Source organism: Castanea sativa, chromosome 3 (genome assembly GCF_040712315.1).
Source record: "Castanea sativa cultivar Marrone di Chiusa Pesio chromosome 3, ASM4071231v1".
Taxonomy (NCBI): domain Eukaryota; kingdom Viridiplantae; phylum Streptophyta; class Magnoliopsida; order Fagales; family Fagaceae; genus Castanea; species Castanea sativa.
This window is the reverse complement of record NC_134015.1, coordinates 7,687,433-7,713,504: the sequence shown is the minus strand read 5'-3', so window position 1 is coordinate 7,713,504 and position 26,072 is coordinate 7,687,433. Positions and strand designations below refer to the sequence as shown.

General features: G+C 33.6%; 1 pseudogene; it reads right to left on the bottom strand.

Moving 5' to 3' along the window:
- Positions 1 to 1,925: 1,925 nt before the first annotated feature.
- LOC142628433 (exocyst complex component EXO70B1-like) lies at positions 1,926 to 22,727 on the bottom strand (annotated as a pseudogene).
- Positions 22,728 to 26,072: the final 3,345 nt, after the last annotated feature.

Below are 26,072 nucleotides of genomic sequence, written 5' to 3'. Positions count from 1 at the left end.
ACAAAACCCACAAGCACCGTTGAGACAAGAGAGTTTCAGAGAGTTGTGATCTGAGATTTTGGTGTTTTGATCGGGTGGGCTTGATTTTTTGTTTTTAATTTTTTTTCATTTAATTAAAATTAATAAATAATTTTTTTAAATTTAAATTCTAACGTGGCAATTTTTTAATGCCAAAATAGATTTTTTAATTATTATTTTACTGTGCCGTCAGCCACGTCAACATTTTATGTTAGTTGGGTCACGGTAAGGATTTAAATGTCATGCGTTAATTGATTTAAGGACTAAAAGTGGTAAAAATAAAATATAGGGACTAAAATAGAAATCGAGTCAAAATGTAGAGACTAAAAGTGTTTACGCCTTCAAATAAAGTCAAGCTCATTGATCTGATCATAAAGATAAAATAAATGTGCTTTGTGTTATGTGAATATATTATGTATATATTGGCAAATTTGATCCATACTTTAACCTTACCTTTTCCAAAGTTTATTGAATTTAGGAATTTGAATTAAATCCTTTGTAAGCTTGTAGCCCGGGTTAAATTAAATTTGAATTTCTACTCTCAGGATAGCTGTAGCCTATACTTAAATATTTTAAGTGTGTATGTAGTTTAGATCAAGTTACACATGATTTTCTTTCTTAAAAAAAGTTACACATGATATATGTGTGTGTTTATCAAAAAAAAAAAAAAATGATATAACTATTTTTTAATTTTATACTACTTAAAAACTTTTATTATATTAATATTTGAAAATCCCATTGTAGGATTTCACATTCTCCTAGATATTGTCATACATGTCAAATATCATATTAATGGGAAGTTATTTATTATTTGAACTATAAACTCATGTTTTATGTATTATTTGGAAGTGAAAAAAAAAAAACTTGAAATTCTATATTTTTTAGATGAAATAGTTATTAATTTCCAATCATCTTAGTATTTTGTAGAAATAATTGAAACAAGGAGATGAAATAATCTAATATAGAGTTTTTAAGTGGTGTAACTTCAACTTAATCCCTCTCAAGCTTGTAAAATTTTTAAGGTCATGTATTACATTTTCTCAATGCTTGTAAGATTTTAAGATCATTAAAGATCAATAGCCATCTCATTTATAAAATTTTAAAATTTCAAGTTTTTTGTACATATAAAACTATGTATAAAAAGATGAGTTTATAAATAGAATTATAAAAAAAAAAAAAAAAATTATGAGGAAATTTGGTGTGTGCATGAAGTGCATAAAAAACATGTAATGAAGTGATATTTTCAAAATATTAACTTGAATTTCACCTATCTATCTACCGTCTACACACACATGATACACCTCAATAGTATGCCTATGCAATACACAACTCAATTAAGAATAGAAAATATTTCAATATTATTGATTAATAAAATAAATAGTAAAAAAAAACATTAATATACTTTAGGAATAGGCGAAACTGCAATATTGGTCCTTGAAGTTAACCCTGTGTGCGTAATTGGTCCCTCAAGTTTGAAGCGAGCACAATTAGTCCCTTAAGTTTTAAAACTGAGTTGTATTGGTCATTTTACTAACTGCTATTAACGATGTTACTTACGTGGCTAACGGAACAATGATTTGGCTTTGGCATTTTTTAATGACGTGAAATGTCTTTAATTAAAAAATTAAAAAAAAATTTCCACAAATTGAAAAAGCATTGACCTGATTAAAAACAAATTTGATATTTGTTTAACTTAAGGCATGACAGAGAGAGAGAAGGGGAAGAGAGATTGACAGCCACAAGCCTAGCCACCGGTGGAAACCAAATCCCTAGCTGCCGCCAGTGGAGACCAAACCCAAGCCTAGCTGCTGCCGGTGGAGAACAAAATAAATACTTTCTATCTGTTGTAAAACCCACAACGAGAGAGAAGGGGAGAGAGGAGGTGAGAATTTGAAGGTGGGTTACCTTCATTTCCGGCCACCACAACCTTGAAACAAGTCGCTAATCCGAGCCTCCACTTCTTCCACACCATACTTAATAAGTCTATCCGCATTCTTTCCTAGTTCAGGTACATTCTTAAACAGCTCGATAAAGTTGCCATACGCAGGCAACAATATCTTAGTTATCGAGATTCTCAACTCCTCCCTCATCTGATCATCAAAAATGGCTCAACTAGTTTGAACTTTACATATCTCCTCAAAGTAAACATTAAACAATTTGAATTTCTCTTTCAATGTCTTTGAGGCCACATTAGGAGCTAACGAGCTACTGTTTACTTTCAATGCTCCTAAAACCTTATTCCACGAGCTTCTTTGGTAGCTCGAGTAGCATTGCCACACCTTGGCATTGTGTTTTCTAATCCAATCTTCTCCTAATAAGGCTCCCAATTCACTATCCTTTACTTTCTGAACTACGTACCTCCCATTATTCATCATGAAAATAGAGGACAAAGCAGAGTCCTTGTAAATCTTCGACTTTGCCTCCAAATTACCCTCCAACAGTTCCATAATCCAATCCATTTGAACTGACAACGAAGAAGACGAAGAGGATGACACTCCTTTTGATGGAACCACATTCTCGTCGAAGACTTGTTCGAGGGTTTGGCAAGATCGACAAGCGGCTCTGAGATAATTCATCACGTATCGAGTTTTTGGAAGGAGATTGCCGCTTGGTAGAGCGGCCTTAACCGGGTCTCGACGGATCAAATTCTCCAATTCCATGAAAATTCCTCTGATCGCTTCACCTAACCTCTTCCAAATCGTTATAGCTTCATTCCTCAAAACCACACAGTACTGATCGGAAAACATAGACTCGAATTCTGGCATTAAGTCTCTCAGAGTCTCGAACACGTCGAGGATTTTGAATAACCGCTCCGGCTTCCGATAGCAATAGCATCGGCGAAATTCAAGAGCTGAATCGTCGATCCTCTGCAGACCTACATAAAAGAGAGATCGAAAGCGGAGGAGAAGCCGAAGAAGATGCGATCGCAGAGTTGACGCTCGCTAGGGAAGGAATGCGAAGAGAGACATTAGCAACTTTGATCCAGCATTCGATCTCGTCCCCGAGGTCCTGCCATGGCATTTTGTGAACTTCCTCAATCCTTAGCTTCTTCAACCCTAGCCTTGACAAGCTCTCCTCGAGAAACTCACGCCTGAAGCTACTGTACACATGTGAACACTCCTTGCCTTTAGTTAAACAAATATCAGAGGTACGTGGAAATTATTTTTTTAAAATTTTTTAATTAAAAACATTCCACGTCATTAAAAAAATGCCAAATCTTTGTTCCGTTAGCCACGTAAGTAACACCGTTAATAGCAGTTAGTAAAAGGACCAATACAACTCAATTTTAAAACTTAAGGGACTAATTGTGCTCGCTTCAAACTTGAGGGACCAATTACGCACACAGGGTAAACTTTATGGACCAATAGTGTAGTTTCGCCTTAGGAATAAGTCCAATTTGTTTAATAGAAAAACCAAAGATTATAATAAAATGGGCCCAATGGCAGAAGAAGCTCAACAATATGAAAAAAAAAGGAGAAAGAAAATAGTGAAATAAAGATCATTAGGTTAGAATGGCAAGAATAATGGTCAAGAGGCCCACAAAAATAATAAGTGGCCAAGAAGAAAGTAAATGGGTCGAGGAAGCCTAAGGAATGAAGTAGTAAGCCTATGAGAATTGTAAGAGATAGAGAGAAAGTAAAATGGGCCGAGGAAGCCTAAGGAGGGAATTAGTAAATTCATAGGGTTGGTACAAAGGCGAATAAACCCGAAAGGTAAGGATGTAGTAATTGGGCTAGAAAAGCCCAAAGGATTTAGCAAAAGCTCATGGGGTAAAAAGAGGTAAGGAAGAATGAAATGGGCCGAGGATGCCCAATGAATGAAATGGGCCAAGGAAGCCCAAGACACTAAATAGGTTGGCCCAGTAGGAATGCTGGCTAGTAAAGCCCAAAAGAAGAAAAGGAATGTAAGAAACGAATTGGCAGGAGCTTGAGCCCATAAACCCAAAAGAAACAACAAGGTAAAAGGATAAGTGTCATCATAGCAAGAGTAGTGCAGTGGCACGATAGGAGCACTAGCCAGCCCACAGACGTAGGATGAAAGGGGACATGGGCCAATTAGATGGGAGAGAGCCCACACCCAAGCAACGCCTAGTCCAAAGAGAACAGGTCAGAGTTATGAGAGGGTGTAATCTAGCGGTGAGGAGAAGGGGGAGCCTATTTTGGGGTTCCAGCCCAAACTCTTTTGGAAGAAATGACTTGTTGGGATGACATCTTACCCAAAAGAAGTAAACATAAGCTGGAATCACTAGATGCCCATATAGGTTGATAAGGAAAAGGTATAATTGTTATTCGGATGAGAGTATTAAGGGAGGTAAGAGACAAAACAAAACCACTTTTGTGTTTTGTTTTGTCTAGGAATGAGGTATGGCCCAACCAACACTGTGTAGTGGTGGTGGCTGGGCAGTCGGCAGGCCAGTGGACAGTCTTGGAAGGACGTCCACGACAAGCCAAAAGTGGTTGAGGGGTAAAAATAGTAAATCTTATCACGACAAGCAGTATAAAAGGCTATAGTCGTGAATAATGAGGGAAGGAACAACGGAAAACAAAAAACAGAGAGATAGAAAGAAAGAAAAGAAAACAGAGTAAACAAAGAAGAAAAGGAAAAAGAACATAGAAATCCAAAAGAGAGAGAAGAAGCATGAGTGATAGGAACAAAAACATGCATCAATAGACTGCCCATTTCTCTCCCTCTCAATAGCCTACTCTCTAATGAACTAAGAATTCAAGATTAGGTCATCTAGGTCCTTTTTTCAAAGTGTGTAACTTTTACGGTAGGAGCTCCTTTTGAGGTTACCCACATTAGAGATTGGTTCACTTTTTGGACTTGTATCTGCTAAAGAGCTAAGTCCATTCATTTGACAGATGAATCTTCTTTTTTGTTTTGGTTGATCAATGACTAACTTATTATCTTACTGCAAAGCTTGTCGTTGTGACCTTGTTATTCGAACCATACTGCCCTATCCTCTTTTGTTGTATTATTTTTATAAGTAGAAATGTTTTAATTATCTTGTTGCATCGTGATTTCTACTATAACATCTACAACAATCTTTCCTGCCGTGAGCACGTGGTACACTCAAGGTTCTTGCCAGGACGCATTTGTATAGGGATAGCCCAACTTGCGCACAAACTGGCCTAAGGCGTGTTTTAGTTAGGCTAGTCCCAACTTTCCTACCCTAGAATCATGGGCCGTGGTACAGCAGGGGAGATTAAGCCCAAAACAGTAAAATGACCCACCACAAGTGTAAGACGCAATTTGTATTAGGTAATATATGAAATAATATGGAATGAATTTATATCATATTATTTTTACTAAAAAGACTATGTTGGTGACAATAACTAAATAACAAATATTAGAGCAAAGGTTTTATACTTTCACATGGAATATATTTGTTTGTATGTGTTTGTTAAGTTGAATCACAATTTATGTGAAGAAATTGTTAATTGGAAAATTAAAATTTTATGGTCAGAATTAAAACTATTTAAAATTTATGATTTTATTTGGAAATATCACAAGTTATTAGAGAATTATATAATTACCAAAATGTTTAATGAAGTTTAGGGCATGTTTGGTACATTGAATGAGGATTACAACAGAAATTGTAATTTTTATTACTAAAAATAAAATGTATTGTAATAGAACAACTAATTAAACAAATTTATAAGTTTAGATGTGAGTTGTAATATTAAAATAAAATTTAAGATTTATTTTAGGAAATATCTTACTCATTCAATTATATTTCCTTAAAAATAATTTTTTTTTTAATTTAAGAAAGAGATGAGTTATTTTTTATGATTTTTTATTTTTTATAATTGTTGTGTATTTGGAAAAATTGTTTATTTTGAAATATATTGATTTTAGAAAATATTGCACTTACTAAGTAATAGCTATTACAACCTTTTTAGAGAATAATAGTTATTCCTTATTTTGAAGAATAACTATACATAATGAATGGCTATTCCTTATAATAAAAACACGACCAAACTAGAGAATGAATAAACTATAGGAATAACTATTACATTACATTATCTGTTACAGTCTACCAAACACCCTTAGTCACTTGCTAACCACAAATTTTAAGAACCCAACTTTTATATACAATATATAATGTATGAAAATATAATATTTCATAAATTAAATTTTCACAAATTTTGTGAAGTTTAATCACAATTTATGTGTATTTATTTTACAATTAAAAATAACTTATTGAAAATGTGAATTAAAAAGATTAAAGATTTTATGGCTTGAATTAAAATTGTTTTATGGTTTAGTTTGAAACAATCACAAATTATTGGGGAATTATATAATTTACTAAAATCTTTAAATGAAGTTTAGTCACTTTGCACCACCACAAATTTTGAGACCCAAAATTTTTATACAATAGATTATATATGAGATATTATATAAATATATTATATACTTGTGGTGTGAATGTTGTTAGACTTAAAAAGCGTTTTGATTAGCTTGTATCACTATTTGAAACACAAAATCGAAATATAATATGATTTTAGATACAATAGAACACTGAAGAAGAATACATGTAATGACATTGATTGGTCTGTCAAGAGTCTATAATTGATTTCATAGTTTAGGATTCTTTTAGCTGTTTTAGATATTCATTAGATTGTCCTATGTAGTAAAATTTTTATGTATCATTTATGTACATGTAGATTATAAGGTAATAATTGATGATGTGCCATGAAATTGCATATTATGAGGCTGCCATGTTTTGGCATTATATGTAAGATAACTTAGCTGTTGACTTAAGCTAATAACCTAATGAGTAATAACACAAACTTCTAACTGTATATAGATGCTTCAGCATAGTTTCATAACATGTTACATCATAATTAAATTTTTTGTTACCTTATTTTGTTTAGTTGGTTACCCATTTTATAATCTAGTAGCTACAATGTTAATATTACATTTTGGATCACATGCCACACATTTCCTCCATACCATCAGCACTGAAATGTTACTGATGGGTTTTTTCTAGGAGGTAGAGACTCCTTTCGATTTCGAAGGAGGTCAACATCGGACGCATACTAGAACACAAGCGAGGTTAGACCCAGGAGTCCTGCTTCTCCTTACGACGTGTGAGATATGAGCCTCTTTTCGCGCGCAATGGGGACGAGAAAAAATGTTTGCACATTTGTGTTCGTCAATGTTATATCTATGTATGTATGCGGCTGTGCGGTTGTTTATCTAGTTTTGTAGATATATAATCTATGTAGCCAATGGTGTCTCGTGGTCTATGCCAGACCAGTTTGTAGCTAGGTTGCAGCATAATGCACTTTGCTATCTGTATATATATAAAGCTAGCCTTCCTCAGTTCTGTTCTGTTTGAGGTTTGTTATGAGTGATTTTGTTTTATGGAATAAGAAAGCAAATAATCTCTCCTCCTCTCTCTCTCTCTCTCCTTGCTGTGTCTATTTGGAGCAGCATGTTAATGGCTTGGATTCTATGATGGATAATGTTTGCTGGAGGTAGAACAATGAAAGCTTGCTTTGGTTGTAGTTAGAATATGCCCATCAAATCGTGGGGTTTGGAGTGTTGGGGAATCTCTTACAGGGGTCAAGGTTTTGTATTATGGTCATGGCTGTTTTATTATTTTAAATCATGGGTTATGATTGATGGGTGTAGTGTATCTTTGAAGGATCTTGTTGCAAAAGTGGACATTATGAATGGAATCTATGCTGCATGTCTGCTAGATTGCTTGCTAAAGCGGGCCATAGTTTTAATCGAAAGTACAGTATGCAACAGTACAAGTCTAAAGATACAACCTTGGTACCTCTAATGTGATTGGTCTAAGTTTTAGGATACCACTTTGGCAACTCTAAAATATGAACAGTTGTGAGTGGGTTGAAAAAAATGATGACTTATGTTGTCGATCATTTCAATTAATTGTGGTAAATACTGTAATTTCTTACAACTTCTTGTGATATATCGTGTAAATCTTAAAGAATTATAGTTTACTTAAATTTCAATTTTACATACAAATCTCTCTCTCTCTCTCTCTCTCTCTCTCTCTCTCTCTCACACACACACATATACATATAACCATTAAAAAAAACCGTATTATGTGTACATTGTACTATGCAACATGACAAGTCTATAAATACAACTTTTGTGTTAAACTTTAATATGAGCAATCATGAGTAGTGAAGAAAAAAGTAATAGATTCATATTATCTTTTACTCATAGTCGAGCGTTTCAGCAAGTTGTTATAAATTGTATTATGTTAAAAGAATTATATATAAGATGAGTATGTAATGTCACACTAGTTTACTTTAATCTTAATTTTACCATAAATATAATTTTACCTAAAAGGTGTATTATGTAACATGTGTACTCCCACATATACGCACCCCATGTATCATGTGTAAACTATGAAGGACTTTCCGCTAGTTTCGTTGTAAGTTGAAACTTGTTGAAGGCTCATCTAACCTAGACATGGCAAAACGGGTCAGAATTTTCTGACCCGACCCAACTTGACTCGAAAAAGACCTGACCCAAACCATTTTTTAAAACTTTTTTTTTTGGGTAAAAAAATAGTAAAATTAAGATAATATTAGTTTAATTGTTTGTTGTGAGCTTTAAGGAAAGAAACAATTGATACATTTACATAACTGCATGCAAATTAATTGATAGATAAATGGTTGAGCATTCGGTAATGAGTAAAGATTTTTAAATATCAAATAGCAAAGTACATGCTAAGATAATCTAGTTACAATAGAGTTAAAAACATAGATTTAAAATTGTAGACATGTGTGAGAAACAATCACAAATGTGAAAATAGTAAAGCCAAAGTATCAAATTAGCATAAATTATGAATACTTAGACCTATTTTTTAACAATTTATGTCCAAAATAGATAGTTTTTCAAAATAAATTATGATATTTCCTAGAATATGTGTTGTTTAACAATAATATGATATTCATAAAAGAGACCATGTATAAATAAGTAAGCAATTTCTTATATGTTTTTATTCTTTATCAAATGAGTTATCCAATAAGTCATTTGTAATTTTGATTTATATTTTGGAATGTTGATATTGTGTAGAACTAAAACTTGTATATTTATTTTACTTATCTTTGTGTTATTTTGTTTTAGATAGCAATGTTAGGATTTGTATAATTTTAAAATTATTGAATAAGTATTAATAAGTTTAACTGAGCTCATTCTTGATATAAGTAGTGAATTCAAAGTAATGCATTTTACATTAAGTAATTTTTTACATAACTTTCCAAATGGCAAAGACATGTTGTTTTCTTTATAATAATAATAAAAAAATTCATATGAAAAATACGGGTCAACTTGACCCGACCCGCAACCCAATTGGCACGAACCTGTTTTTAACCCTCTTAAAATGACCTATTTTGACCCGCAACCTGATTGACCCGACCCAACCTACTCGTTTTGCCATGTCTAATCTTGCCATGTCTAATCTAACCCCTTGGTGAAACTTGCTTTCACTTTGGTAGGAACTTTCTTGTAGTGTAAACAAACCTATGTCACGAGCCCAAGTCAATTTACATGGAAAACTGGTTCTCAGGTGGGAAATTATGTACAACATAATCTCAGTCACTCTTTACTTGTCTCTGATTCTCATCTAAAAGTAAATAGCAATAGTATGGTCAAAAATAGTTGACCAATCATTTTGTGGGTGTGGGACCCATTAATTACTTTCTTTGATAAATTATTACACAAGAATCTGATTGCTTGGGCCAGCTCTTTATTTAGGATCCGCTTATTTTGTTAAAATTGAAATTTTTTGTTATTGAAAGTACTATAAATAAAGGTAAAAATTAGTTGAAATAGTACAGTGGGAGTCATGAATAGTACCAAAAAGTGCAGTGGGGCTATGAATAGTAGCAAAAATAAGCTGAATAGTGAAATAAGTTGACTTTTTAATTCAGCTTATTTTTGCTACTCTTTATGGGCTTTACTGCACTTTTTGGTACTATTAATTAGTCTCACTGTATTATTTCAGCTAGTTTTTACCTTTATTTACAGTACTTTCAGCAAAAAGTTTTCAATTTCAGCAAAATAAACGGATCCCAAGCAAATAATATAGCTCCAATTAAATATGGTGTCTTAATCATGGAATCCACCTAGCATTAGCAAGTTGCACATGTTGTCCATATTAATTTCATTGTGGAATCTGTCTAATCTTTCGGTCACATTGATTATTTATCATTTTAAGTTGGAACTTCTAGGGGTCTCTGAATTAGTCTAACTTATAATTTAGATTAAAAACTTTTTTTTTTTTTAAATGTGTGGTGCTCAAATATTGATAAAAAATTTTAGTTGAAATAAAATGAAAGATCGAGACTGCGTGCTTAATACTATATATTTTTGTTGAGTTCCATCGTTTTGATCGTCACCATTGTTTGTTTGGTTGAAAATTTCCACTTTGATGATATGTCTTTCTCGCTTTGAGGTGGTATCAATGATGTTATATGATTTCGTCTTTAAAAAATGTGGCTCCAAAATGCCTTAGGGTACATTTGTTTTGGCTTCAAACCACTTTCGGAAATGCTTTTCCATAAAAGTGTGTGTTTGGTTGTTACTGAAAATTGGGTCAAACTGAAAATGTTTTCAGGGTTGACTATAAAATAAGGGACCCAAGGTGTAAAATAATTTCCGTTCTTATTTTCACTTCATACCATTTTTCGGGCTCACAGACGCGTAAAGAGAGAGAGAGAGAGAGAGAGAGAGAGAGAGAGAGAGAGAGAGAGAGAGAGAGAGAGAGAGAGAGAGAGAGAGTAATGAGAGTGAGCTAGATCGCGCCCCAACCCCAGACGCGCCTGCGAGATCGCACCCCAGCAGCAGCGCTGCCTTCGCGATCGCGCGATCTAGATCCCTCCGCCTTCGCGATCGCGTGATCTCGATTGCGCGCGCCTTCGCGATCACACAATCTCGATCGCGCCGCCTTCACTATCGCGCGATCTCGATCGTGCCACCTTTGCGATTGCGCGATCTCGATCTCGCCTCTCTCTCTTCCTTCTTCTCTCTAGGATTTTATGATATTTTTTTTTGGGTTTTGTTTCTTTTGTATTTCTCTGCTGAGAAATGATGTTATATATTTGTTTGGAAGCTGAGAAAATGTGAGCAACAAGTAGAAAATGTATTTTCGATAATATTTTCAAGATCACAACCAAACACTTGAAAATATTTTCCAAATTATTTTTTAAAATGCCACCAAACACCTAAAAATATTTTCCTTTCCCGAAAATATTTTCACTTGAAATAATTTTACACCCGGAAAATATTTTACACCCAACCAAACGCAGCCTTAGTGGGGGAGCTTTGTCAAGCAGTGAATGCAGGTTTGATGATTGAGACAAGACATGACATGTGAAATTTAAAAAAAAAAAAATTGATATTAAGTAATTTTGATTACATATCACCTGTAGATATACCTTAGTGATAAGAAGTACTCATGACTTATTAGCTTACAATTTTGAGGTTGTGGACTCAAGTAATGATAACTAGCAAGTCCTATTATTACACAGGTAGTCCCACGTCATTCGCGAGTAAGGTTTAAATTAGTTAGGGTTAGTTTGGTTGGAGGAGTGAAAAAAATGAGAGGATAAAAAATGGGGAGAGAATAAAAAAATAAGAAGATGGAAGAGATTTAGTTTTCTCGCATTTGTATTTGGTTGGGAAGATGGAAAGTTGAAAAGATTAAAACTTATTTGTTTGGTTGAGAAGAAAAATGAGAGAATAGAGAATAAAGTTAGTATAAATTTACAATTTATGTCCACCATTAAACAAAAAAAAAAAGTAACACATTTTTGTATTAAAAAAAATAGTGCATGGACACTTCAAAAAAAAATTTAAATAACACAAGCAAAAGGAAGATGAGCACACAAAAAAAAAAAAACACTACTGAGAAGTACAAAAAAAAGTAAAAAAAAAGTAGTAAAAAAGAATAAAGGAAAAAAAAAAAAAAAAACGGAAAACTTGAGGAGAGAGAGTCACACAAACAAAAATCATAGGAAAAAGAAAAAAAAAAAAAAAAAAAAAACTTCTGCATTTTGGTCAGCTTACACTTTCACCTCCCCCCCCCCCCCCCAAATTTTCTCCCCATTTTGGGGAGAAAATATTTTGATGGGCTCAAGGAAAAAACACTCGGACCTACCACTTTTTCCCCCCTTTCTCTTTCTAACCAAACAACCACTAAAAATATTATCTTTCCACTTTTCTCCCCTCAATTTTCTATCTTCCCTAAAATCCCTCCAAACAAACACACCTTAAAGGTAATGATTTAAACTTTGGACGTAACCCTGCAACTCAAACCATTTTCCCTTTAGACCTCTAAACACTTTTACATGAAAAAAATGTCAATTAAGTTACAAAACTCTTTACTACACTACTTTAATGTAAGACATAACCATAAAAAAAGCACGTTTGATGTTATTTTAAGCTACTTGCATGAAAGATAAAACATTGGAAAAAAACCGTTGAGGGCCAAAATTTCACAAAGAAAGCCCATTCCATGAAAAGTAAGGAAAGACCATGGGTCTTAATAAAGAAGGTCCAATTCATGAAGCTAAGAAGGACCATGAAGGCCTAAAATCCCAAAAAGAAGAAAAAATAAAGAAATAATAATAATAATAATAATAATAATAAAGAAAAAAAGAAGAGGATCTCAGGCAAGGATCTCGGGAAGACCAGAGGACATGTAGCAAGGATCTCGGTCAGGCCAGAGGACATGCAGCAAGGATCTCAGTTAGGCCAGAGGATATGCATGTTCAGATTTCCAGCAAAGAACAAGCCATTAAAAATCTAGTAAAAAAAACCAGGTATTATCTTTGTAACCCATGGTCCAAGCCCGTGAGATCCCGAGTGGATAGTAAGGGAGGAATGGTTTGGTCGGTAGGGGACTAATTTCAGGTGAAAGGAGGATCCCGAAGCTTTCCCTTGGTTCATATATTTGCTTGAAATGCATGAACCATTGGAAAACTCAGTTTCCCCATATGCATGACACCTCCCCACAATTTCCTCTCGATTGTCATTTTCAACAAAGCTGTCACAGTACACCGAGCAGCCCACCCATTCCATTTAACTTTCCAAGAAGGAATCTTTCATTTATAGCTAAAGCCAAATGCTCCTTTTGAGTTATAATTGTTTAAATAAGCTAAACCTCTACCTAATGCACCTTTTCAGGTCATAGAGGACGTAGTTTTACCCAGCAGACCTCCCGGGGTACTAGACCAAGTCTGCTATGACATTTTCAACAGAGCTGTGACAGTACACTGAGCAGCCCACCCATTCCTTTGACTTTCCCAGAAGGAATCTTGCATTTATAGCTAAAGCCAAATGTCCATTTTGAGTTATAATTGCCTAAATAAACTAAACCTCTGCCCAATGCACCTTTTCAGGTCACAAAGAAAGTAGCTTTACCCAGCAGACCTGGCACGTCCTCCCCCGGGGTCCCAGACCAGGTCTGCTATAAAAGGAACACAAAACATAGCAGAAAATGGGGGATTCGGATGGGAGAAAAATGAGTATTCAAGGGAAAAGTTTAGAGGTTTAAAACACATATTCTTAGAGCTTTAAAAGCCCAGCAAGGAAAAGAAAGAAGAAAACAAAAAGAGAGAGCCAAGGAGTAGGAATTTGTCCAATTTCCTTGAGATTATTCGAAATATCACTTAACCTCCAAAGAAATATAAGCCAAAAAACATGCACACATCAGATATCACTCTCTCCCACAAAAATCATCCTCACCTAACTATCTTGGATGACAATGCCCAAGCAAAGCCACTTGGACTTGAGTTCCAAATCCCACAAATCTTGTGCAAAAGCACTAAGTCTGTGAGAATTGGGGCCAGGATCCTCGTGGCTGAATTATTCTCATGAAATTCATTTACATATATGTATATTTATTAAAATGCATTATCATAATCTAAGAAACTAACAATTATTTAAAGATATGTATATTGTGTAGTGTATTCTTATGCAGGACCTATGAAGGTAAAGGGAAAGGAAAAATACTCCATTGCATAACAAGAAGGAAATCAGACAGAATCATTAAGAAAAAGCTCTGTAAAATTCAAAGAAAACAGAGGAATATCTCCCGGTATCCTAGAAATAGCCACTACAGTACATACTTGGATTCAAAAGGATTCAAACTTTGCAAGTCTTAAAGGCTTAAATAGTCATCTAAGTCTATAATTTTTGAGCTTATTTGGACCTTGTAATACGTCTTAGTGAGCGCATTTGTAATCCATAATTAAGAAAAATTAATGGATTAGTTCTTATTGATTTGAGGATCCCGAACAATTACTCTGTGTTTTATTGTTATAATCTTGTCTTCTTTTGCTGTTTTCTTGTTGCTCAATACATATTCTCACTTGCTAGTGTGTATGTATTGCAAGTGTCTTGCCTTGTGCACCACTTGGTTTTGTAAATAGCCCATTTAGCTGCGGTGAACCAAGCCCAGTCCCTTCAAACTACAACAAGAGGGTCCGACATCCTTGCTTAAACTTGGGCCTGGACACCGTCCAAAAATTGACCCTCACAAAAGCTTATTTTCATTATGTAACCAGACAACTAAAATAAGGATTAAAAAAAATTATTGCAAGGATAAACCGGTAGAATGGGTTTTAGATGTGTTTTTCTTTTAAAATGCAAGCCTTACTTATCCTTGAGGCCCAATAGTTCTTAGTAGTAGTTATAGACTATGTGTACGTCATATTTGTCTCATTTTTTGAGACACATGTCTTGATGTGTTATCACCATTCCTTTGAATTTTAGGATAGTTACCCAATTAAACTCTAACCTACTCTTATTTTAATTTTTGCTTCTTTGTAATTACTTACTTAGCAGATATATGGCAGTCATGTAATTTCTTACATGTTAATTATGCACCAGATTCACACAAGACACATTATAATTCCCTCGTGTCACATGCTTGTTGTTAAACTAATTTAATACTGTATATAAAAACAGAAGCATTGTCCTACAATTAAGGTTGTTCTGTCATGTAGGAAAAAAAAGCTCATTTAAAAATCTGTCATACTTACAATTAAAAAAATGAAACATTATGCTGTTTCATTATTTTATAATAATACGAACAACTATGAGTTTACTTCCATCACCAATATGATTGATAATGAGGAAGAGATATTAAAATTTCTCAGCCACTTATGTGTGTGTGTGTGTGTGTGTGTGTTTTATCCTTTTTAGCCACAATTTCTCTCTACTTATTTGAATATTTAAATGTAAGAAATATTTTATTAAATTGTTATTATAATCTTTTCCTGTATGCATAGTATTTTTTTTTATTACATGCATGGTATGTGAAAGATTTGAGTGCTTTTTCTACCCTAATAATAATAATAATAATAATTATGATTGTCTTTTTTATTCTTTTTCCCTCGTAATATATGAGCCATCTTTTTGACCTTAATACTAGGGAAATTCTATAGCAACTTTGTATTAAAATTTTTTGGAAAAATTACATTAAACTACCTTGTGGTTTGAGGAAATACCAAGCACATCCATAAATTATTAAAAATGGCTAATTTAATCATTCAGCATAAATGCTTTTCATTTGCCGTTAATAACAAAGTTATCTCTCTCTCTTTCTCTTCTTTTCTTTTTCCTAATTATCTCACCGTACTCTCTCTCTCTCTCTCTCTCTTCCCAATCTCATCAAATACTCTCTTTCTCTCTCAATTTTCTTTGCCTTGGCTAGTGTGATTGAGTTTTCCTGGGTTTTTTTGTGGAGGAGAAAAGGGCTTGTTTTTAAGGAGCTTTTTCTTTTGGTTTTCTCAGTTGCCAAACTTTACATGGAGGGGATGAGACTTTTTCCATTGCCTTTTCTTTTGATTTTCTCAGCTACCAAACACAAAGTAGAAAGGAATTAGCTTTTTTGTTAAATTTTATTTTAGGAAAAAAGAACCAAAGAAAACCACTGCTATGTTGTTAATTTTAAGAAGAAAAGGGGAGGAAATTTCATAGAATGAATCTCTGAGTCCATAAACGGACTATTCAAAATTTTAAGATTTGGATAAGCAAAGAAAAAGAAAGTTGAGAGAGAGGGAGACAGTAAGATTATGAGAGAGAGAGAGAGAGAGAGAGAGAGTGTGTGTGTGTGTGTGTGTGTCAAATCTGAGTTTCATTTTTTTTAGGTAACATTAACACCATTTGTGTTGAAGGATTAAATTTGTTAGAACATATGCGATTCTTGTTAAGAACATATGTTATAATGTATTGGCTAATCCTTTGAAAAAACGTACTTTACTTGTAATGGGGTAGATCTAGGACGTGTTTAGTACTTCAAGGAACAAGGTTTCAAGTTTAAGTGTTAAAGCCATACAAGTCAGTCCAAGAATCAAGTGATGAAGTGCTGGATTTTAAATCTCGACAGCTAATATCTATCGAGATTTAAAAAGTTGTCTAAGTCCGAAGCTTGACAGCTGCTAGACAGATAGGGTATCTATCGAGAATTATGAAAATCAGATTTTCAGTTCTGATTTTATTCCAATCCGTGAGTATGTGTTTAGGCTTTTTTTTCTCACAACCCTAAACATATATAAAGTTATTTTAAGAGCCGTCATAGCTAATGCTCATTAATGCAAAAGTTCTTCACAAGCATATTGTGAATCGGAGACATATGCCCTAGTTCATCTTTTTCTTGAAGAAGCTGTTGTGTTTGTACACCGTAGAGTTTTGTGACCAAGCAACTTCGTGATCTTTATTGTGTGATGAATTGAAGAACTTTGCAGCTAACATCCTTCTCAAGTTGGTGATTAAGTTGCGTATTGGGATCTGCGCATCTATTGGTTAGTCACGTACTAGGAGCTGTGCATTGAAATGAGAGATTGTCACTACAGAACAAGTCCAATTGGATATTGGGGTAAGAGTTCAATTGTAGGTTGGTATAAGGTATTGAGATTCTTTTACTTATAACCGTTTGTTGTGATAATAGTGAATTCTCAGGAGTGGTGACCTTAAAATCACCCGGTGGGGTTTTTGCCTTGGAGGTTTTCTCCATTCGAAAACAAATCACCTTGTCAACTTTATTTTCCGCTACATTTTATTTAATTGGTGATTTGTTTGTGTAGTCACGTATATTACATGTTAATTTAATTAATTAATAAACTTGGCTAATTAATCAATTAATTCATCACAATGGGTCAATACATTCTTAGTCTATCAAAATTGATCATTTTTAACAAGTTGTGAATATGCTTGGTATTTCCTCAAACCTCATGATAGTTTAGTATAATTTACCCAAATTTTTTTGTCCCATCACAATAACATGTTTCTTCTTTATTTTTTCCATAGATTTATGAAATGGTGCATTGAAATACAAACAACTATGAGTTTACTTCCGTCACCAAAATGATAGATAACGAGGAAGAGATATTAAAATTTCCCAGCCACTTGTATATGTGTGTGTGTTTATCCTCTTTAGCCACAATTTCTCTTCACTTGTTTGAATATTTAAATATAAGAAATATTTTATTAAATTGTTATTATAATCTTTTCCCATATGCATAGTATTTTTTTTGATTACATGCATTGTATGTGAAAGATTTGAGTGCTTCTTCTATCCTAATAATAATAATAATTATGTTTGTCTTTTTTATTCTTTTTCCCTCATAATACATGAACCATATTTTTTACCTTAATCACAAGGGAAATTCTATGGCAACTTTGTATTAAAAAAATTTCTTTTTCCATCATAACAGCATGCTTCTTCTTTAATTTTTCCATAGAGTTGTGAAATGGTGCATTGAAATTCTTATTCTTCATTATTTTAAATGGAGGTTTATTGTCAAAATTTTGGTAGTTCAATGACAATGCCTTTAGGAAGAGAATTAAGATTCAAAATTTTAATCATCTATTTGTTAATACTATCAAATTATCAAAGAAGAAGAATAATAAAGTATGCTAATTGTCCTATAAATAATGAATGAAGGAGAGAGCAGAGTTACACATATGACATTTTTCTCCTTTACCCTTATAAATATTGTCTTCACAAACACATATTTTGTGACGCTTTTTCTCCTGTTGCATTGCAAAAGACGCTATTCAAGAATACCTTGTTAACCTATAATATAGGTGAATGCTTAACAACTAATGAGTCCATAATTGTTTTGAGATTTTTTTTTTTTGGTGGCAACATCAATAAGCTCTTCAAATTAAGTTATAGAATAAACATTTTTTGTCTCATTTTGAATATTCTACTTTATATTTCAAATAAAATGAACCAACATCTAATGGCACTTCAAATAACTCCGAAACTTGCTTAAATCATCTATAGTAATGCTGTTAATAAGTTGGGTATGTGACACACATGGGTCCCAACTCTAATTCCGATTTTTATACCCGTTTGAATTATTGGGTTCCTAAAAAAGGTATAGTGCCATACAAATGTAGTCATCCATATATGGTTGTTCCGCGTGTTGGTATAGCATTGTGACCAACAAATAAACTTATTTTACTATTCAGTTTATTTTTGTTAATATTCATGAGTCCTATTACACATTTTGGTACTATTCATGAGTCTCACTGTACTATTTCAGCTAATTTTTGCATTAATTTATAATACTTTCAGAAAAAAGTTTTCAATTTTAGCAAAATAAATAAATTTGAAGCAGATAAATATCTCCAATTAAATATGGTGTCTTAATCATGGAATCCACCTAGCATGAGCAAGTTGCACTGTTGTCCATATCAATTTCATTGTGGAATCTGTCCAATCTTTCGGTCACTTTGATTATTTATCATTTTAGGTTGGAACTTCTAGGAGTTTCTGAATTAGTCTAACTTATAATTTAGATTAAATTTTTTTTTTTTTTAAATGTGTGGTTGCTTAGATATTGATAAAAAATTTTAGTTGAAATAAAATGAAAGATCGAGACTGCGTGCTTAATACTACATATATTTGTTGAGTTTCCATCAATTTGATCGTCACCATTGTTTGTTTGATTGAAAATTTTCACTTTGATGACATGTCTTTCTCGCTTTGAGGTGGTATCAATGATGTTATATGATTTCGTGTTTAAAAAATGTGGCTCCAAGAATGCCTTAGTGAGGAAACTTTTTTTTTTTGGTTAACAAAACATAGTTAGTGAGGAAACTTTGTCAAGCAGCTAATGCAGGTTTGATGATCCAGACAAGACGTGACATGTGAAATTTAAAAAAAAAAAATTGATATTAAGTAATTTTGATTACATATCACCTGCGGATATAGCTTAGTGGTACAAAGTATTCATGACTCATTAGCTTACGATTTGTAGGATGTGAATTTGAGTAATGATATATAAGTAGCAAGTCATACTATTGTATAGGTAGTCCCACGTCATTTATGAGTAAGGTTTAAATCAGTCAGGGTTTGTTTGGTTGGAAGAGTGAAAAAATGAGAGGATAAAAAATGGAGAGAGGATAGAAAAGTAAAATGATAGAAGAGATTTATTAGTTTTCTCTTATTTGTGTTTGGTTGGGAGGATGAAAAATTGAAAACATGAAAAACTTATTTGTTAGGTTGAGAAGAAAAATGAAAGGATAGAAAATGAGGTTTGTATAAATTTACAATTTATGTCCACCATTAAATAAAACAAAAAAGTAACACATTTTTGTATTAAAAAAAATGGTGCATGGACACTTCAAAAAAAAAAAATTAAATAACACAAACCCAAGGAAGATGAGCGTGCGCGCACACATGATGTGCATGAAATATATACAATAAAGTACTCACATATCTACATATTTAATCCTACTTTTATGTTATTTTGTTACTGATTATATAATATCTTTGTGTTATAGGTAACAAGAGTTTTACATGCAAAGTGGGGCTAAGCCAATTGAATCAAGCCAACTTTCATCCAGCCAAGCATGAATTCAAGAGAAGACCAACCCAATTAAATTCAAGTCCAAGTGGAGCAAGGAATCAAAGGAAATTTGCACCAAATCCAAGTCCAATTCGGATTAAGATTCCAGCCTGCACATCAGTAGTATTTTTGGCATAAATTTTGGCTCAGATATCCAATCGAGATGATTCAAGTTGGGATGGAAACTTAACTTAAAGGGCTACAACTTTTTAGTTTACCAAAAGTCCAAATTCTGACATTAAATGGGCCAAAATTATCGGTTAAGTGAAGCCTAAAAATCTGAGATTTTCTCTATACAGGAATAGGATTCCTTGACCTATTTAAAGGCTCTTTAGGGAAAAAAGAAGGAAGACCAGAGAGGAAAAGGGGGTGCCGCATAGAAGAACTTGATTTGGGAGTCATTATGAAGAGAAGGATTTGAGGACAAAGGCGAGAGTTTCATGTTGATCAACCAATTCAGATGAAAGACATAAGTTTTATTTGTTTTCTTTTCAATTTTATTATGAACTAAATTTATTTTCTAGAGCGTTGATGTAGTCTAGCAATGAACACACAATTTATATTCTGAGTTATTTTATTTTTAATATTTCCATGATTGAGTGTTTAATTCTTATTCTTAATGCTTACTAAATTTTTACGAATTATTGTTTGATCAATTGAATTACAATGAGACCGAGAGGTGATTTGTTGTTTTAGTTCTAGAATTAAACATCATTAGTTGAGCGAAAGTAGAGATGCTTTACTGCGATTAATGTGATTTTTCAGAAAATTCAAAGTACGTAATGAGTCTCCACTTAATTAAATTCACATAGAGATATGGGATTGTTAGTTGAAGATATTTTTGATATTATTCGAGAGAAGATATTGAATACTTAAGGAATTTTTAATCATCAACGGGAGATTATTAGAATTTAATAATTAGGAAGAATAAATTGTGTGGGATTTGTTAGGTGAAATCAACCGCTCTAGATCCATTATTGTCATATTTTTTACACCTTTAGATTTTTGCATTTTGTTAATCTTTTATTCGTAGATTTATTTTTATTAAATAGTTTAATTTAACTTAGATAGTAGAACATTCCATTTATTTTCGATTTTCCAAATAGTAATTAATTTAGTGAATTTCAGTATTCAATAACATAGTTAATCCTTGTGGGTTCGATATTCGTTTTCTGAAAACACTTTACTACTTGTTACGATTCTGTGCGCTTGCAGATTATTTTACGCGAACAACACACACACACACACAAACTACTGAGAAGTACAAAAAAAAGTAGTAAAAAAGAATAAAGGAAAAAAAACAAGAAAGGGAAAACTTGAGGAGAGAGAGTCACATAAACAAAAATCAAAGGAAAAAGAAAAAAGGTAAGGGTTCAAACTCTGGATGTAACCCTACAATTCGAACCATTTTCCCTTTAGACCTCTAAATACTTTGTACGTGGAAAAAAATATCAATTAATTTACAAAGCTCTTGACTACACTACTTCAATGTACGACATATAACCATAAAGAAAAAAAAAAAGCTTGATGTTATTTTAAGCTACTTGCATGAAAGATAAAACATTGGAAGAAAACTTATTTGCATTATGTAACTAGACAACAAAAATAAGGATTAAAAAAAATTATTGCAAAGATAAACAAGTAGAATGGGTTTTAGATGTGCTTTTCTTTTAAAATGCAAGTCTTACTTATCCTTGAGGCTTAATAGTTCTGTAGGTTGAATTTATTCAATTATTTTGTTGGCTTTATTCCGTGCCAAATTTTATTGTAATTCAGCATTTAGAAACCCTGTATTTAGGTGGAAATCATGTAAGGGTAGTTGTAGACACCCTATTTCGTTCCTCAATTATAATGCATATCTTTTGCGCATGCGTCCCCCCAATGATGAATTGATTAAATGATATGTATAACTCCTTAATCTCTCTCTTATTTGGCACATCTTTATTTTATTTTATTTTTACTTTTTTTTTTAACTCCTATATTTATTTATTCTTAGTTTTAACTGTCAATTTTTTATTTTAAGTGCATTTGAACCAACCATTTTTATTTTAATCCATGCATGCCTCTCTTTTTCTTTTTCTTTTTTCCATTTTTTCACAAAATCCTTAATTTTTGAAAGTTATATAAAAAAAAAATCAAGTTTTGTCCCTCAATCTCCTTCTCTGTTAATTTAACTTAAAAACAATTGCATTTTATTTCAAAATATATTGGTATAAACCCAACTTTAGTGGGGAAAAAGAAAAGGACAAAAAACACAACAGAATGGTGAGAGGATACACAGGACAAACACCTCCCACATTAAGCAGGTCCGGCATACCCTCTTCTGGGGATTTTGGTCATGGCTGTCATACCACTGTTCCAGTGAGGGTAGCATGGATTTTGAAATTTTGAAAAAAAACACAGAGGGGCAGACCATATAAGGCTGAAAAAAAAGAAGAAAAAGGGGAGGCAATGGAGAGTAAAAAAAAAAAGTGAAGAGAGGAAAACAAGGAGACCATTTTTCCTTGGTTTTCCACTGGATTCTAGAAAGAGGATAGACCCTTTTTTTTTCCCTCATTTCAAAAACTCATTTTCATCACACCTCTTTGATTCTAATCTTCAAAAAAAAGAAAAGCTTTCAAAAAACACAAAAAAAAAAAAAAAACATTGAGAGATTGAGATTTCTTGAGGGAAGATCTGTTCCTGAGGGGGGACAAATCCCACACTGTATACGGCTTTTTCAGCGCCTCTCTGTCAACCGTTGCCGGTGGAGCGTCGCGTGGTGGAGCGTTGCCGGTGGCCATTGCCACTGCCGTCGCCGTTCGTCTCAATGAAGTCACCATCAAACTCATTTGAGGGTGCTGGGTATGTATTCATCCTTCCCACTCTTTTATTCTTGTGTGTTTTAGCCGTTTGAAGCTTGGTTGCTTTGCTGGGTTTTTTCCTCTTCAGTCTGAAAGTTAAAACTTGAATCTTGGTTGCTTTGAACAAAGAGTAAAGCTGGGATGTAATAAAAAGAAAGCTAAAGTGAAAGAGTGGGCTTAAAGCATGTGATTTCTTAAAAAGTGGACCATGCATTGATGGCTTGTGATGAGGAAATAGGTTCTTTTTTTTTCTTTCTTTTTTCTCTCACCGTAGCTAATCTCCCCTAGTTGCCTAGACCCATGATTTTCCCAACAACTCCCACTATTTCGGTTTCTACAAACAAAATATAAAAAAAAATATACTTTTGTTTTACTTCAAGTCAAAAGCAAATGTTTGATTCCGATTTTCACAAACAATATAAAAATATATTTTTTTTTTTTACTTCAAATCAAAAGCAAGTCCATGTTTCGGATCCCACAAACAAAAAAAAAAAATATGCATTTTTTTACCAAGTCCATGGTTTCGGTTTTCACAAGCAAAAATAAGAATAAAACTTTTTTTTTACTTCAAATCAAAGCCAAGTCACAAGCCAATCTGATTAAACCCCCACTCTTTTATTTAAAAAGATTACAATCCTTCTAGTCCCTTAAAATGAAATGTTCTCATATTGCTCAGATTATATCTTGGAAGAGTTTAAGCTTACACCTTTTTTTTTTATAGTAGTTGTTATGTCAATTTCTTAACATGCTTGTTAATTTCTTGGTCATCATTTTGTTTTGTTATTAACTTGCCGCTTCTTTTTATTTATCGTTATCTTGTGTTATGATCTAGCTCTAGGCCACCATGCCATAAAATTAACTACTTGCTTGATTTGGTGTAATGAATTTGGTTAATAATATTGTGCCCATTGAACAATTAATTGAACATCAAATAGTCCTTACTTATTTAGAAGAGGCCGGTAGACATATCGGGCGTGCATGGGTGCCTCATACCTTTCCACGGCGTAATTTGACCCCCGAACTTGTCCTTGGTGGACGTAGACCGTTTTCCTTATCCATTGAGTCAATCAAATAAAAAAGAAAGGGTTTTTATTTCTTGTTTTGTTTTCCCTTACAAAAAAAAAATAATAATAAAATAAGTGGCGACTCCTCAACTTTTTTTTTAGACTCATGATTTTCTTAGTAGTAAAAAATACTCCAAAAATCAAACCTTTCTTTTTCTTAAAAAACCTTTCTCGAGAAGCGTCACATGGCCGTGTCCACATTAGTGTGTGAGAAAGTGTGAAGAAAAACTCAAGAGTGTGCATTCAAGAAAAGCCTCATGATTGGATCTCACGATTGGCTCGCGACTAGCGAGTCGCCAAAGGAGGCACACGTGTGAAGCATGTAGAGGGAGCTGAAGGGTCACGCCAACTATTGCACTACAAGACAAAACCTCCAGCTGGCCAGACAGTTAGCTAGCGACTCAAACTCACGACTCGTTCTAGTCGCGAGCTTGAGTCGCCAGAATGCCCTATTTCGCTGTAACTGACTCTTCACATTCCATACACACCCTACTATAAATACCCTTATACTCACGAAATGTAGAAAGCTTTCAGAAAGAATTTTGAGAGAGAAACCCTAGAAAAAAACAAGATTGACTCATCCACAATCTTCATCCTTTGATTCTCCAAATTCCTCTACTCTCACCATCTCCATTGTTACATCCTTGAGAGGTACATTAGCCAAATCCTTATCTCACCATACCCATATCTGTGAGGAGGCATTTTGGTACTTGGGAAGAAGTTAAGAAGGGACCAAGTCATTTTGGTTGATACAATGGGCTTATTGCAGGATCTGGTAACCTTGTTGGAGCAAGAAGCTTGGAGGGCTTAAATGCACTGGGTAGATTTGGCTTGGAGGGTCTTCTACTATTCATGTATCGAAGGGACCAATTCATTTTGGTTGATGCAATGGGCTTATTGCGGGATTCGGTAACCCTGTTGGAGCAAGAAGCTTGGAGGGCTTAGGTGCACTGGGTAGATTTGGCTTGGAGGGTCTTCTACTATTCATGTATCCCAACTTTATTCTCTAGTGGATTATTAACCATTTGGAGGGCGGCGGAGAGGTATTTCGCCAAGGACTTCTGTTTTCTCTTCAATAACACATCGTTGTGTTGTCTTTGTGTTTGCATCTCTCTTCCCTTAATCTTTACCTTTTAATTGCTGCTGTGGTTGTGATTAATTTTGGTTTAGATTGTTTTACCAATTCTGATTTAGATTATTTTCATATTTCGCACATACATTGTTTGATAATAAGCTTGTGTTGGTAATTTGTAAATTGGGGGTCTAAACGCTCATAGGTGTTTTACACACTTATTGAACATTTAATTGGTATCAAAGCGGGTGCACTTGCTGCGGTTTAATTACCTAAGTGCGATCCTAGACCCCTTAGCTATGGATGAAGCTATGAAGAAGGCTGTGCTGAATGGTGGTTTAAATGTTTGTGATAATGACTCTATGAGTATGTTTGAAGGGTGTCCTAACAATAAACTCCTAGTGTTATTAAAAACAAAGAAACATGCTAGAATATTTGTTCACATGCTGAAATATTTTGAAAATGAAAATCACATCTTACACAATAGTCTATGTGAGTCTAATTCTTTGATTAAGAAGTATAAAAGAAGAAATAGAATCTTGTGTGTTAAGGTTGATAATTTGAAAAAGAAAATGGTGTAAATGCATTTTTAGTCCCTACATTTTGACCCGATTTCTATTTTGGTCACTACATTTTATTTTTACCACTTTTAGTCCCTAAACCAATTAACGCGTGACGTTTAAGTCCTTACCATCAGCCAACTAACAGAAAATGTTGACGTGGCTAACGGCACAATAAAATAATAATTAAAAAATCTATTTTCACGTTAAAAAATTGCCATGTCAGTATTTAAATTAAATAAAAAAATTAAAAACAAAATTATTCCGCATCAAAATCAAAACTCACTAACAAACCCAATTTTTTTCAAAACTCACTAACAGATCAACTAAAACTAACCCAGCTACCAAAACGACAAACACTAAAACCCAATAACCAAAACTAATAGCAAAAGAGAAAGAGAAAGAGAGAAGAATTGATGCGCGAATCCTCCTCCTCCATAACAATACAAGTCACACACAGTCGCATATGGGTGCGCGAATATCTTTATCAGCGCCATTTTTGCGAACTCGTACAGCTTTTGGGTGGGTTCAGATGGGGTTTTGATCGGCAGAAGGAGATCGGGTAGGTTCTGATGGAGTTTTGATCAGCGTGGGTTTTGTGGAGATCGGAGTTTTGATCGGTGTATATGGAGATCGGGTTTTGATTGCGTGGGTTTCGTTCC